This window comes from Acanthaster planci, unplaced genomic scaffold, assembly GCF_054643075.1.
Source record: "Acanthaster planci isolate LZ-2023a unplaced genomic scaffold, COTS_SCS Contig31, whole genome shotgun sequence".
NCBI classification, from domain to species: domain Eukaryota; kingdom Metazoa; phylum Echinodermata; class Asteroidea; order Valvatida; family Acanthasteridae; genus Acanthaster; species Acanthaster planci.
The window spans coordinates 1-15,180 of NW_028257655.1; the positions used below are offsets into that span (position 1 = coordinate 1).

A 15,180-nucleotide genomic window follows, 5' to 3' on the forward strand; every position below is an offset into this window, starting at 1 on the left:
ATTTTTGCGTAATTCTGACTTTGTCTGTGGTACACATGTCTTGTTCCTGCGCAAAGAAGGTTCCGTGTATTCGAGCATAAATAATCTAAAACTTATCCAATTCTGGAAACCTTGGTGTTAACTGAAAGGGCACATGTTCTGCTATCTATTCATGTAGGTTTCATATCCATATTTGCTGAAGTTAGGGAAATATCGTCATAAGAATGTCCGAGTTGGTGTGGAACTGCCTGCTATTTTTGCGTAATTCTGACTTTGTCTGTGGTACACATGTCTTGTTCCTGCGCAAAGAAGGTTCCGTGTATTCGAGCATAAATAATCTAAAACTTATCCAATTCTGGAAACCTTGGTGTTAACTGAAAGGTCACATGTTTCTCTATCAATTCATGTAAGTTTCATATCCATATTGTCGTTCGTTAACGAAATATCTGCAAATGAATATCCCGATCCTTGTCAACCTTCTCCAATGTTTTGCGTAATTCTGACTTTGTCTGTTTTACACAGGTCTTGTTCCTGCACAAAGAAGGCTCCGGGTATTCGGGTATAAATAGTCTAAAACCTATCCAATTCTGGCAACCTTGGTGTTATATGAAGGGGCACATTTTTCTCTATCGATTCAGGTAAGTTTCATATCCATATCGGCCTTAGTTACGAAATATCTGCAAATGAATATCCCAATCCTTGTCAACCTTGTCCAATTTTTTGCGTAATTCTGACTTTGTCTGTGTACACAGGTCCTGTTCCCGCACAAAGAAGACTCAGGGTTATCGAGTATAATTAGTCTAAAACTTATCCAATTCAGGCAACCTTGGATTTATCTCAAAGGGCACATGTTTCTCTATCGATTCATGTAAGTTTCATATCCATATTTGCTGTCGTTAAGGAAATATCGTCATAAGAATGTCCGAGTTGATGTAAAACTGCCTGCTATTTTTGCGTAATTCTGACTTATCTGTGGTACACAGGTCTTGTTCCTGCGCAAAGAAGGCTCCGTGTATTCGAGCATAAATAATCTACCACCTATCCAATTCTGGAAACCCTGGTGTTAACTGAAGGGGCACATGTTCTGCTATTTGTTGATGTAAGTTTCATATCCATATTTGCTGTAGTTAGGGAAATATCGTCATCAGAATGTCCGAGTTGATGTGCAACTGCCTGCTATTTTTGCGTAATTCTGACTTATCTGTGGTACACAGGTCCTGTTCCCGAGCAAAGAACGCTCCGTGTATTCGAGTACAAATGGTCTAAAACTTATCCAATTCTTGCAATCTTGGTGTTGTCTGAAAGAACACATGTTCCAGCATCTATTCATATAAGTTTCATATCCATATTTGCTGTCGTTAGGGAAATATCGTCATAAGAATGTCCTAGTTGATGTGCAACTGCCTGCTATTTTTGTGTAATTCTGACTTATCTGTGGTACACAGGTCCTGTTCCCGCACAAAAAAGGCTCCGTGTATTCGAGTACAAATGGTATAAAACTTATCCGATTCTTGCAATCGTGGTTTTATCTCAGAGGGCACGTGTTGCTTAATCGAATCACGTACGTTTTATATCCATATCTGCCTTGGTTAATAAAATATATGCACATGAATGTCGCAGTGTTTTCAACCTTCTCCAATTTTTGCGTTATTCTGACTTATCTGTGGTACACATGTCCTGTTCCCACGCAAGAAAAACTCCGTGTAATCGACCATAAATAGTCTAAAAGCTATCCAATTCTGGCCATCTTGGTTTTATCGTAAAGGGCACATGTTCCCCTATCGATTCATGTAAGTTTCACATCCATATTTGCTGTCGTTAGGGAAATATCGTCATCAGAATGCCTGTGTTGCTGTGCAACTGCCTGCTATTTTTGCGTAATTCTGACTTTGTCTGTGGTACACAGGTCTTGTTCCTGCGCAAAGAAGGCTCCGTGTATTCGAGCATAAATAAGTCTAAAACTTTTCCAATTCTGGAAACCTTGGTGTTAACTAAAAGGGCACATGTTCTGCTATCTATTCATATAAGTTTCATATCCATATTTGCTGTAGTTAGGGGAATATCGTCATAAGAATGTCCGAGTTGATGTGCAACTGCCTGCTATTTTTGCGTAATTCTTACTTATCTGTGGTACACAGGTCCTGTTCCCGCACAAAGAAGGCTCCGTGTATTTGAGTACAAATGGTCTAAAACTTATCCAATTATTGCAATCTTAGTGTTATCTGAAAGGGCAAATGTTCCACTATCTATTCATGTAAGTTTCATATCCATATTTGTTGAAATTAGGGAAATGTCGTCATAAGAATGTCCGAGTTGGTGTGCAACTGCCTGCCATTTTTGCGTAATTCTGACTTTGTCTGTAGTACACTTGTCCTGTTCCCACGCAAGGAAGACTCCGTGTATTCGAGCATAAATAATTAAAAACCTATCCAATTCTGGCCATCTTGGTTTTATCGTAAATGGCACATGTTCCTCTATCGATTCATGTAAGCTTCAGACCCATATTTGCTGTCGTTAGGGAAATAACGTCATAAGAATGTCCGAGTTGATGTGCAACTGCCTGCTATTTTTGCGTAATTCTTACTTATCTGTAGTACACGGGTCCTGTTCCCGCACAAAGAGAGCTCCGTGTATTCGAGTATAAATGGTCTAAAACTTATCCAATTCTTGCAATCTTGGTGTTATCTGAAAGGGCACATGTTCCAGCATCTATTCATATAAGTTTCATATCCGTATTTGCTGAAGTTAGGGAAATATCGTCATAAGAATGTCCGAGTTGATGTGCAACTGCCTGCTATTTTTGCGTAATTCTGACTTATCTGTGGTACACAGGTCCTGTTCCCGCACAAAAAAGGCTCCGTGTATTCGAGTACAAATGGTATAAAACTTATCCAATTATTGCAATCTTGGTTTTTATCTCAAAGGGCACGTGTTGCTTAATCGAATCATGTACGTTTTATATCCATATCTGCCTTGGTTAATAAAATATATGCACATGAATGTCGCAGTGTTTTCAACCTTCTCCAATTTTTGCGTTATTATTCTGACTTATCTGTGGTACACATGTCCTGTTCCCACGCAAAGAAGACTCCGTGTAATCGACCATAAATAGTCTAAAACCTATCCAATTCTGGCGATCTTGGTTTTATTGTAAAGGGCACATGTTCCCCTATCGATTCATGTACGTTTCATATTCATAATTGCTGTCATTAGGGAAATATCGTCATAAGAATGTCCGAGTTGATGTGCAACTGCCTGCTATTTTTGCTTAATTCTGACTTATCTGTGGTACACAGGTCCTGTTCCTGCGCAAAGAAGGCTACGTGTATTCGAGTATAAATGGTCTAAAACTTATCCAATTCTTGCTATCTTGTTGTTATCTGAAAAGGCACATGTTCTGGTATCTATTCATATAAATTTCATATCCATATTTGCTGTCGTTAGGGAAATATCGTCATAAGAATGTCCGAGTTGATGTGCAACTGCCTGCTATTTTTGCGTAATTCTTACTTATCTGTGGTACACAGGTCCTGTTCCCGCACAAAGAAGGCTCCGTGTATTTGAGTACAAATGGTCTAAAACTTATCCAATTATTGCAATCTTAGTGTTATCTGAAAGGGCAAATGTTCCACTATCTATTCATGTAAGTTTCATATCCATATTTGTTGAAATTAGGGAAATGTCGTCATAAGAATGTCCGAGTTGGTGTGCAACTGCCTGCCATTTTTGCATAATTCTGACTTTGTCTGTAGTACACTTGTCCTGTTCCCACGCAAAGAAGACTCCGTGTATTCGAGCATAAATAATTTAAAACCTATCCAATTCTGGCCATCTTGGTTTTATCGTAAATGGCACATGTTCCTCTATCGATTCATGTAAGCTTCAGACCCATATTTGCTGTCGTTAGGGAAATAACGTCATAAGAATGTCCGAGTTGATGTGCAACTGCCTGCTATTTTTGCGTAATTCTTACTTATCTGTAGTACACAGGTCCTGTTCCCGCACAAAGAGAGCTCCGTGTATTCGAGTATAAATGGTCTAAAACTTATCCAATTCTTGCAATCTTGGTGTTATCTGAAAGGGCTCCAGCATCTATTCATATAAGTTTCATATCCGTATTTGCTGAAGTTAGGGAAATATCGTCATAAGAATGTCCGAGTTGATGTGCAACTGCCTGCTATTTTTGCGTAATTCTGACTTATCTGTGGTACACAGGTCCTGTTCCCGCACAAAAAGGCTCCGTGTATTCGAGTACAAATGGTATAAAACTTATCCAATTATTGCAATCTTGGTTTTATCTCAAAGGGCACGTGTTGCTTAATCGAATCATGTACGTTTTATATCCATATCTGCCTTGGTTAATAAAATATATGCACATGAATGTTGCAGTGTTTTCAACCTTCTCCAATTTTTGCGTTATTATTCTGACTTATCTGTGGTACACATGTCCTGTTCCCACGCAAAGAAGACTCCGTGTATTCGAGCATAAATAATTTAAAACCTATCCAATTCTGGCCATCTTGGTTTTATCGTAAATGGCACATGTTCCTCTATCGATTCATGTAAGCTTCAGACCCATATTTGCTGTCGTTAGGGAAATAACGTCATAAGAATGTCCGAGTTGATGTGCAACTGCCTGCTATTTTTGCGTAATTCTTACTTATCTGTAGTACACAGGTCCTGTTCCCGCACAAAGAGAGCTCCGTGTATTCGAGTATAAATGGTCTAAAACTTATCCAATTCTTGCAATCTTGGTGTTATCTGAAAGGGCACATGTTCCAGCATCTATTCATATAAGTTTCATATCCGTATTTGCTGAAGTTAGGGAAATATCGTCATAAGAATGTCCGAGTTGATGTGCAACTGCCTGCTATTTTTGCGTAATTCTGACTTATCTGTGGTACACAGGTCCTGTTCCCGCACAAAAAGGCTCCGTGTATTCGAGTACAAATGGTATAAAACTTATCCAATTATTGCAATCTTGGTTTTATCTCAAAGGGCACGTGTTGCTTAATCGAATCATGTACGTTTTATATCCATATCTGCCTTGGTTAATAAAATATATGCACATGAATGTTGCAGTGTTTTCAACCTTCTCCAATTTTTGCGTTATTATTCTGACTTATCTGTGGTACACATGTCCTGTTCCCACGCAAAGAAGACTCCGTGTAATCGACCATAAATATTCTAAAACCTATCCAATTCTGGCGATCTTGGTTTTATTGTAAAGGGCACATGTTCCCCTATCGATTCATGTACGTTTCATATTCATAATTGCTGTCATTAGGGAAATATCGTCATAAGAATGTCCGAGTTGATGTGCAACTGCCGGCTATTTTTGCTTAATTCTGACTTATCTGTGGTACACAGGTCCTGTTCCTGCGCAAAGAAGGCTACGTGTATTCGAGTATAAATGGTCTAAAACTTATCCAATTCTTGCTATCTTGTTGTTATCTGAAAAGGCACATGTTCTGGTATCTATTCATATAAATTTCATATCCATATTTGCTGTCGTTTGGGAAATATCGTCATAAGAATGTCCGAGTTGATGTGCAACTGCCTGCTATTTTTGCAGGATTCTGACTTATCTGTGGTACACAGGTCCTGTTCCCGCACAAAGAAGGCTTCGGGTATTTTAGTATAAATAGTCTAAAACGTATATCGTTCTGGCAACCTTGGTGTTATCTGAAAGGGCACATGTTCTGGTATCTATTCATGTAGGTTTCATATCCATATTTGCTGAAGTTAGGGATATATCGTCATAAGAATGTCCGAGTTGGTGTGGAACTGCCTGGTATTTTTGCGTAATTCTGACTTTGTCTGTGGTACACATGTCTTGTTCCTGCGCAAAGAAGACTCAGGGTTATCGAGTATAATTAGTCTAAAACTTATCCAATTCAGGCAACCTTGGATTTATCTCAAAGGGCACATGTTTCTCTATCGATTCATGTAAGTTTCATATCCATATTTGCTGTCGTTAAGGAAATATCGTCATAAGAATGTCCGAGTTGATGTAAAACTGCCTGCTATATTTGCGTAATTCTGACTTATCTGTGGTACACAGGTCTTGTTCCTGCGCAAAGAAGGCTCCGTGTATTCGAGCATAAATAATCTACCACCTATCCAATTCTGGAAACCCTGGTGTTAACTGAAGGGGCACATGTTCTGCTATTTGTTGATGTAAGTTTCATATCCATATTTGCTGTAGTTAGGGAAATATCGTCATCAGAATGTCCGAGTTGATGTGCAACTGCCTGCTATTTTTGCGTAATTCTGACTTATCTGTGGTACACAGGTCCTGTTCCCGAGCAAAGAACGCTCCGTGTATTCGAGTACAAATGGTCTAAAACTTATCCAATTCTTGCAATCTTGGTGTTGTCTGAAAGAACACATGTTCCAGCATCTATTCATATAAGTTTCATATCCATATTTGCTGTCGTTAGGGAAATATCGTCATAAGAATGTCCCTAGTTGATGTGCAACTGCCTGCTATTTTTGTGTAATTCTGACTTATCTGTGGTACACAGGTCCTGTTCCCGCACAAAAAAGGCTCCGTGTATTCGAGTACAAATGGTATAAAACTTATCCGATTCTTGCAATCGTGGTTTTATCTCAGAGGGCACGTGTTGCTTAATCGAATCACGTACGTTTTATATCCATATCTGCCTTGGTTAATAAAATATATGCACATGAATGTCGCAGTGTTTTCAACCTTCTCCAATTTTTGCGTTATTCTGACTTATCTGTGGTACACATGTCCTGTTCCCACGCAAAAAAAACTCCGTGTAATCGACCATAAATAGTCTAAAAGCTATCCAATTCTGGCCATCTTGGTTTTATCGTAAAGGGCACATGTTCCCCTATCGATTCATGTAAGTTTCATATCCATATTTGCTGTCGTTAGGGAAATATCGTCATAAGAATGTCCGAGTTGATGTGCAACTGCCTGCTATTTTTGCGTAATTCTTACTTATCTGTGGTACACAGGTCCTGTTCCCGCACAAAGAAGGCTCCGTGTATTTGAGTACAAATGGTCTAAAACTTATCCAATTATTGCAATCTTAGTGTTATCTGAAAGGGCAAATGTTCCACTATCTATTCATGTAAGTTTCATATCCATATTTGTTGAAATTAGGGAAATGTCGTCATAAGAATGTCCGAGTTGGTTTGCAACTGCCTGCCATTTTTGCATAATTCTGACTTTGTCTGTAGTACACTTGTCCTGTTCCCACGCAAGGAAGACTCCGTGTATTCGAGCATAAATAATTTAAAACCTATCCAATTCTGGCCATCTTGGTTTTATCGTAAATGGCACATGTTCCTCTATCGATTCACGTAAGCTTCAGACCCATATTTGCTGTCGTTAGGGAAATAACGTCATAAGAATGTCCGAGTTGATGTGCAACTGCCTGCTATTTTTGCGTAATTCTTACTTATCTGTAGTACACAGGTCCTGTTCCCGCACAAAGAGAGTTCCGTGTATTCGAGTATAAATGGTCTAAAACTTATCCAATTCTTGCAATCTTGGTGTTATCTGAAAGGGCACATGTTCCAGCATCTATTCATATAAGTTTCATATCCATATTTGCTGAAGTTAGGGAAATATCGTCATAAGAATGTCCGAGTTGATGTGCAACTGCCTGCTATTTTTGCGTAATTCTGACTTATCTGTGGTACACAGGTCCTGTTCCCGCACAAAAAAGGCTCCGTGTATTCGAGTACAAATGGTATAAAACTTATCCAATTATTGCAATCTTGGTTTTATCTCAAAGGGCACGTGTTGCTTAATCGAATCATGTACGTTTTATATCCATATCTGCCTTGGTTAATAAAATATATGCACATGAATGTCGCAGTGTTTTCAACCTTCTCCAATTTTTGCGTTATTATTCTGACTTATCTGTGGTACACATGTCCTGTTCCCACGCAAAGAAGACTCCGTGTAATCGACCATAAATAGTCTAAAACCTATCCAATTCTGGCGATCTTGGTTTTATTGTAAAGGGCACATGTTCCCTATCGATTATTGTACGTTTCATATTCATAATTGCTGTCATTAGGGAACTATCGTCATAAGAATGTCCGAGTTGATGTGCAACTGCCTGCTATTTTTGCTTAATTCTGACTTATCTGTGGTACACAGGTCCTGTTCCTGCGCAAAGAAGGCTACGTGTATTCGAGTTAAAATGTTTTAAAACTTATCCAATTCTTGCTATCCTTGTTGTTATCTGAAAAAGGCACATGTTCTGGTATCTATTCATATAAATTTCATATCCATATTTGCTGAAGTTAGGGAAATATCGTCATAAGAATGTCCGAGTTGGTGTGCAACTGTCTGCTATTTTTGCGTAATTCTGACTTTGTCTGTTTTACACAGGTCTTGTTCCCGCACAAAGAAGGCTTCGGGTATTTTAGTATAAATAGTCTAAAACGTATATCGTTCTGGCAACCTTGGTGTTATCTGAAAGGGCACATGTTCTGGTATCTATTCATGTAGGTTTCATACCCATATTTGCTGAAGTTAGGGAAATATCGTCATAAGAATGTCCGAGTTGGTGTGCAACTGTCTGCTATTTTTGCGTAATTCTGACTTTGTCTGTGGTACACATGTCTTGTTCCTGCGCAAAGAAGACTCAGGGTTATCGAGTATAATTAGTCTAAAACTTATCCAATTCAGGCAACCTTGGATTTATCTCAAAGGGCACATGTTTCTCTATCGATTCATGTAAGTTTCATATCCATATTTGCTGTCGTTAAGGAAATATCGTCATAAGAATGTCCGAGTTGATGTAAAACTGCCTGCTATTTTTGCGTAATTCTGACTTATCTGTGGTACACAGGTCTTGTTCCTGCGCAAAGAAGGCTCCGTGTATTCGAGCATAAATAATCTACCACCTATCCAATTCTGGAAACCCTGGTGTTAACTGAAGGGGCACATGTTCTGCTATTTGTTGATGTAAGTTTCATATCCATATTTGCTGTAGTTAGGGAAATATCGTCATCAGAATGTCCGAGTTGATGTGCAACTGCCTGCTATTTTTGCGTAATTCTGACTTATCTGTGGTACACAGGTCCTGTTCCCGAGCAAAGAACGCTCCGTGTATTCGAGTACAAATGGTCTAAAACTTATCCAATTCTTGCAATCTTGGTGTTGTCTGAAAGAACACATGTTCCAGCATCTATTCATATAAGTTTCATATCCATATTTGCTGTCGTTAGGGAAATATCGTCATAAGAATGTCCTAGTTGATGTGCAACTGCCTGCTATTTTTGCGTAATTCTGACTTATCTGTGGTACACAGGTCTTGTTCCTGCGCAAAGAAGGCTCCGTGTATTCGAGCATAAATAATCTACCACCTATCCAATTCTGGAAACCCTGGTGTTAACTGAAGGGGCACATGTTCTGCTATTTGTTGATGTAAGTTTCATATCCATATTTGCTGTAGTTAGGGAAATATCGTCATCAGAATGTCCGAGTTGATGTGCAACTGCCTGCTATTTTTGCGTAATTCTGACTTATCTGTGGTACACAGGTCCTGTTCCCGAGCAAAGAACGCTCCGTGTATTCGAGTACAAATGGTCTAAAACTTATCCAATTCTTGCAATCTTGGTGTTGTCTGAAAGAACACATGTTCCAGCATCTATTCATATAAGTTTCATATCCATATTTGCTGTCGTTAGGGAAATATCGTCATAAGAATGTCCTAGTTGATGTGCAACTGCCTGCTATTTTTGTGTAATTCTGACTTATCTGTGGTACACAGGTCCTGTTCCCGCACAAAAAAGGCTCCGTGTATTCGAGTACAAATGGTATAAAACTTATCCGATTCTTGAAATCGTGGTTTTTATCTCAGAGGGGCACGTGATGCTTAATCGAATCACGTACGTTTTATATCCATATCTGCCTTGGTTAATAAAATATATGCACATGAATGTCGCAGTGTTTTCAACCTTCTCCAATTTTTGCGTTATTCTGACTTATCTGTGGTACACATGTCCTGTTCCCACGCAAAAAAAACTCCGTGTAATCGACCATAAATAGTCTAAAAGCTATCCAATTCTGGCCATCTTGGTTTTATCGTAAAGGGCACATGTTCCCCTATCGATTCATGTAAGTTTCATATCCATATTTGCTGTCGTTAGGGAAATATCGTCATAAGAATGTCCGAGTTGATGTGCAACTGCCTGCTATTTTTGCGTAATTCTTACTTATCTGTGGTACACAGGTCCTGTTCCCGCACAAAGAAGGCTCCGTGTATTTGAGTACAAATGGTCTAAAACTTATCCAATTATTGCAATCTTAGTGTTATCTGAAAGGGCAAATGTTCCACTATCTATTCATGTAAGTTTCATATCCATATTTGTTGAAATTAGGGAAATGTCGTCATAAGAATGTCCGAGTTGGTGTGCAACTGCCTGCCATTTTTGCATAATTCTGACTTTGTCTGTAGTACACTTGTCCTGTTCCCACGTAAGGAAGACTCCGTGTATTCGAGCATAAATAATTTAAAACCTATCCAATTCTGGCCATCTTGGTTTTATCGTAAATGGCACATGTTCCTCTATCGATTCATGTAAGCTTCAGACCCATATTTGCTGTCGTTAGGGAAATAACGTCATAAGAATGTCCGAGTTGATGTGCAACTGCCTGCTATTTTTGCGTGGTTCTGACTTATCTGTGGTACACAGGTCCTGTTCCCGAGCAAAGAAGGCTTCGTGTATTCGAGTACAAATGGTCTAAAACTTATCCAATTCTTGCAATCTTGGTGTTATCTGAAAGGGCACATGTTCCAGCATCTATTCATATAAGTTTCATATCCGTATTTGCTGAAGTTAGGGAAATATCGTCATAAGAATGTCCGAGTTGATGTGCAACTGCCTGCTATTTTTGCGTAATTCTGACTTATCTGTGGTACACAGGTCCTGTTCCCGCACAAAAAAGGCTCCGTGTATTCGAGTACAAATGGTATAAAACTTATCCAATTATTGCAATCTTGGTTTTTATCTCAAAGGGCACGTGTTGCTTAATCGAATCATGTACGTTTTATATCCATATCTGCCTTGGTTAATAAAATATATGCACATGAATGTCGCAGTGTTTTCAACCTTCTCCAATTTTTGCGTTATTATTCTGACTTATCTGTGGTACACATGTCCTGTTCCCACGCAAAGAAGACTCCGTGTAATCGACCATAAATAGTCTAAAACCTATCCAATTCTGGCGATCTTGGTTTTATTGTAAAGGGCACATGTTCCCCTATCGATTCATGTACGTTTCATATTCATAATTGCTGTCATTAGGGAAATATCGTCATAAGAATGTCCGAGTTGATGTGCAACTGCCTGCTATTTTTGCTTAAATCTGACTTATCTGTGGTACACAGGTCCTGTTCCTGCGCAAAGAAAGCTACGTTTATTCGAGTATAAATGGTCTAAAACTTATCCAATTCTTGCTATCTTGTTGTTATCTGAAAGGGCACATGTTCTGGTATCTATTCATATAAATTTCATATCCATATTTGCTGTCGTTAGGGAAATATCGTCATAAGAATGTCCGAGTTGATGTGCAACTGCCTGCTATTTTTGCAGGATTCTGACTTATCTGTGGTACACAGGTCCTGTTCCCGCACAAAGAAGGCTTCGGGTATTTTAGTATAAATAGTCTAAAACGTATATAGTGCTGGCAAACTTGGTGTTATCTGAAAGGGCACATGTTCCACTATCTATTCATGTAAGTTTCATATCCATATTTGTTGAAATTAGGGAAATGTCGTCATAAGAATGTCCGAGTTGGTGTGCAACTGCCTGCCATTTTTGCATAATTCTGACTTTGTCTGTAGTACACTTGTCCTGTTTCCACGCAAGGAAGACTCCGTGTATTCGAGCATAAATAATTTAAAACCTATCCAATTCTGGACATCTTGGTTTTATCGTAAAGGGCACATGTTCCTCTATCGATTCATGTAAGCTTCAGACCCATATTTGCTGTCGTTAGGGAAATAACGTCATAAGAATGTCCGAGTTGATGTGCAACTGCCGGCTATTTTTGCGTAATTCTGACTTATCTGTGGTACACAGGTCTTGTTCCTGCGCAAAGAAGGCTCCGTGTATTCGAGCATAAATAATCTAAAACTTATCCAATTCTGGAAACCTTGGTGTTAACTGAAGGGGCACATGTTCTGCTATCTATTGATGTAGGTTTCATATCCATATTTGCTGAAGTTAGGGAAATATCGTCATCAGAATGTCCGAGTTGGTGTGCAACTGTCTGCTATTTTTGCGTAATTCTGACTTTGTCTGTGGTACACATGTCTTGTTCCTGCGCAAAGAAGGTTCCGTGTATTTGAGCATAAATAATCTAAAACTTATCCAATTCTGGAAACCTTGGTGTTAACTGAAAGGGCACATGTTTCTCTATCAATTCATGTAAGTTTCATATCCACATTGTCCTTAGTTAACGAAATATCTGCAAATGAATATCCCGATCCTTGTCAACCTTCTCCAATGTTTTGCGTAATTCTGACTTTGTCTGTTTTACACAGGTTTTGTTCCCGCACAAAGAAGGCTCCGGGTATTCGGGTATAAATAGTCTAAAACCTATCCAATTCTGGCAACCTTGGTGTTATATGAAGGGGCACATTTTTCTCTATCGATTCAGGTAAGTTTCATATCCATATCGGCCTTAGTTAACGAAATATCTGCAAATGAATATCCCAATCCTTGTCAACCTTGTCCAATTTTTTGCGTAATTCTGACTTTGTCTGTGGTACGCAGGTCCTGTTCCCGCACAAAGAAGAGTCAGGGTTATCGAGTATAATTAGTCTAAAACTTATCCAATTCAGGCAACCTTGGATTTATCTCAAAGGGCACATGTTCCTCTATCGATTCATGTAAGTTTCATATCCATATTTGCTGTCGTTAAGGAAATATCGTCATAAGAATGTCCGAGTTGATGTAAAACTGCCTGCTATTTTTGCGTAATTCTGACTTATCTGTGGTACACAGGTCTTGTTCCTGCGCAAAGAAGGCTCCGTGTATTCGAGCATAAATAATCTACCACCTATCCAATTCTGGAAACCTTGGTGTTAACTGAAGGGGCACATGTTCTGCTATCTATTGATGTAAGTTTCATATCCATATTTGCTGTAGTTAGGGAAATATCGTCATCAGAATGTCCGAGTTGATGTGCAACTGCCTGCTATTTTTGCGTAATTCTGACTTTTCTGTAGTACACAGGTCCTGTTCCAGCACAAAGAGAGCTCCGTGTATTCGAGTATAAATGGTCTAAAACTTATCCAATTCTTGCAATCTTGGTTTTATCTCAAAGGGCACGTGTTACTCTATCGATTCATGTAAGTTTTATATCCATATCTGTCTTGGTTATTGAAATATATGCACATGATTGTCGCAGTGTTTTCAACCTTCTCCAATTTTTGCGTAATTAAGACTTATCTGTGGTACACATGTCCTGTTCCCAAGCAAAGAAGACTCCGTGTTTTCGACCATAAATAATCTAACACCTATCCAATTCTGACCATCTTGGTTTTATCGTAAAGGGCACATGTTCCTCTATCGATTCATGTAAGTTTCATATCCATATTTGCTGTCGTTAGGGAAAAAACGTCATAAGAATGTCCGAGCTGATGTGCAAATTCCTGCTAATTTTGCGTAATTCAGATTTATCTGTGGTACACAGGTCCTGTTCCCGCACAAAGAAGGCTTGGGGTATTTGAGTATAAATAATTTAAAACGTATCCAATTCTGGCAATCGTGGTGTTGTCTGAAAGGGCACATGTTCTGTTATCTATTGATGTAAGTTTAATATCCATATTTGCTGAAGTTAGGGAAATATCGTCATAAGAATGTCCGAGTTGATGTGCAACTGCCTGCTATTTTTGCGTAATTCTGACTTTGTCTGTGGTACACAGGTCTTGTTCCCACGCAAAGAAGACTCCGTGTATTCGACCATAAATAATCTAAAACCTATCTAATTCTGGCCATCTTGGTCTTATCCCAAAGGGCACATGTTCCTCTATGGATTCGTGTAAGTTTTATATCCATATTTGCTGTCGTTAGGGAAATATCGTCATAAGAATGTCCGAGTTGGTGTGCAACTGCCTGCTATTTTTGCGTAATTCTGACTTTGTCTGTGGTACACAGGTCTTGTTCCTGCGCAAAGAAGGCTCCGTGTATTCGAGCATAAATAATCTAAAAATTATCCAATTCTTGCAATCTTAGTGTTATCTGAAAGGGCACATGTTCCAGTATCTATTCATGTAAGTTTTATATCCATATTTGCTGAAATTAGGGAAATATCGTCATCAGAATGTCCGAGTTGGTGTGCAACTGCCTGCTATTTTTGGGTAGTTCTGACTTATCTTTGGTACACAGGTCTTGTTCCTGCGCAAAGAAGGCTCCGTGTATTCGAGCATAAATAATCAAAACTTATCCAATTCTGGAAACCTTGGTGTTAACTGAAAGGGAACATGTTCTGCTATCTATTCATGTAAGTTTCATATCCATATTGGCTGTAGTTAGGGAAATATCGTCATAAGAATGTCCGAGTTGATGTCCAACTGCCTGCTATTTTTGCATAATTCTGACTTTGTCTGTGGTACACTTGTCCTGTTCCCACGCAAAGAAGACTCCGTGTATTCGAGCATAAACAATCTAAAACCTATTCAATTCTGACCATCTTGGTTTTATCGTAAAGGGCACATGTTCCTCTATCTATTCATGTAAGTTTTATATCCATATTTTCTGTCGTTAGGGAAATATCGTCATAAGAATGTCCGAGTTGATGTCCAACTGCCTGCTATTTTTGCATAATTCTGACTTTGTCTGTGGTACACTTGTCCTGTTCCCACGCAAAGAAGACTCCGTATATTCGAGCATAAATAATCTAAAACTATCCAATTCTGACCATCTTGGTTTTATCGTTAAGGGCACATGTTCCTCTATCGATTCATGTAAGTTCATATCCATATTTGCTGTTGTTAGGGAAATATCATCATAAGATTGTCCGAGTTGATGTGCAACTGCCTGCTATTTTTGCGTAATTCTGACTTATTTGTGGTACACAGGTCCTGTTCCCGCACAAAAAAAGCTTCGGGTATTTGAGTATAAATAATTTAAAACTTATCCAATTCTGGCCACCGTGGTGTTATCTGAAAGGGCACATGTTCCGGTATCTATTCATTT

General features: G+C 38.9%; 1 long non-coding RNA gene across 1 annotated transcript; it reads left to right on the plus strand.

Moving 5' to 3' along the window:
• Positions 1-9,287: 9,287 nt before the first annotated feature.
• On the plus strand, positions 9,288-13,212 carry LOC147795429 (uncharacterized). The gene is made up of 3 exons (XR_015423910.1): positions 9,288-9,397; positions 12,522-12,637; positions 12,985-13,212. It is a non-coding gene; the product is annotated as an uncharacterized LOC147795429 (long non-coding RNA).
• The last annotated feature ends 1,968 nt before the right edge of the window (positions 13,213-15,180 follow it).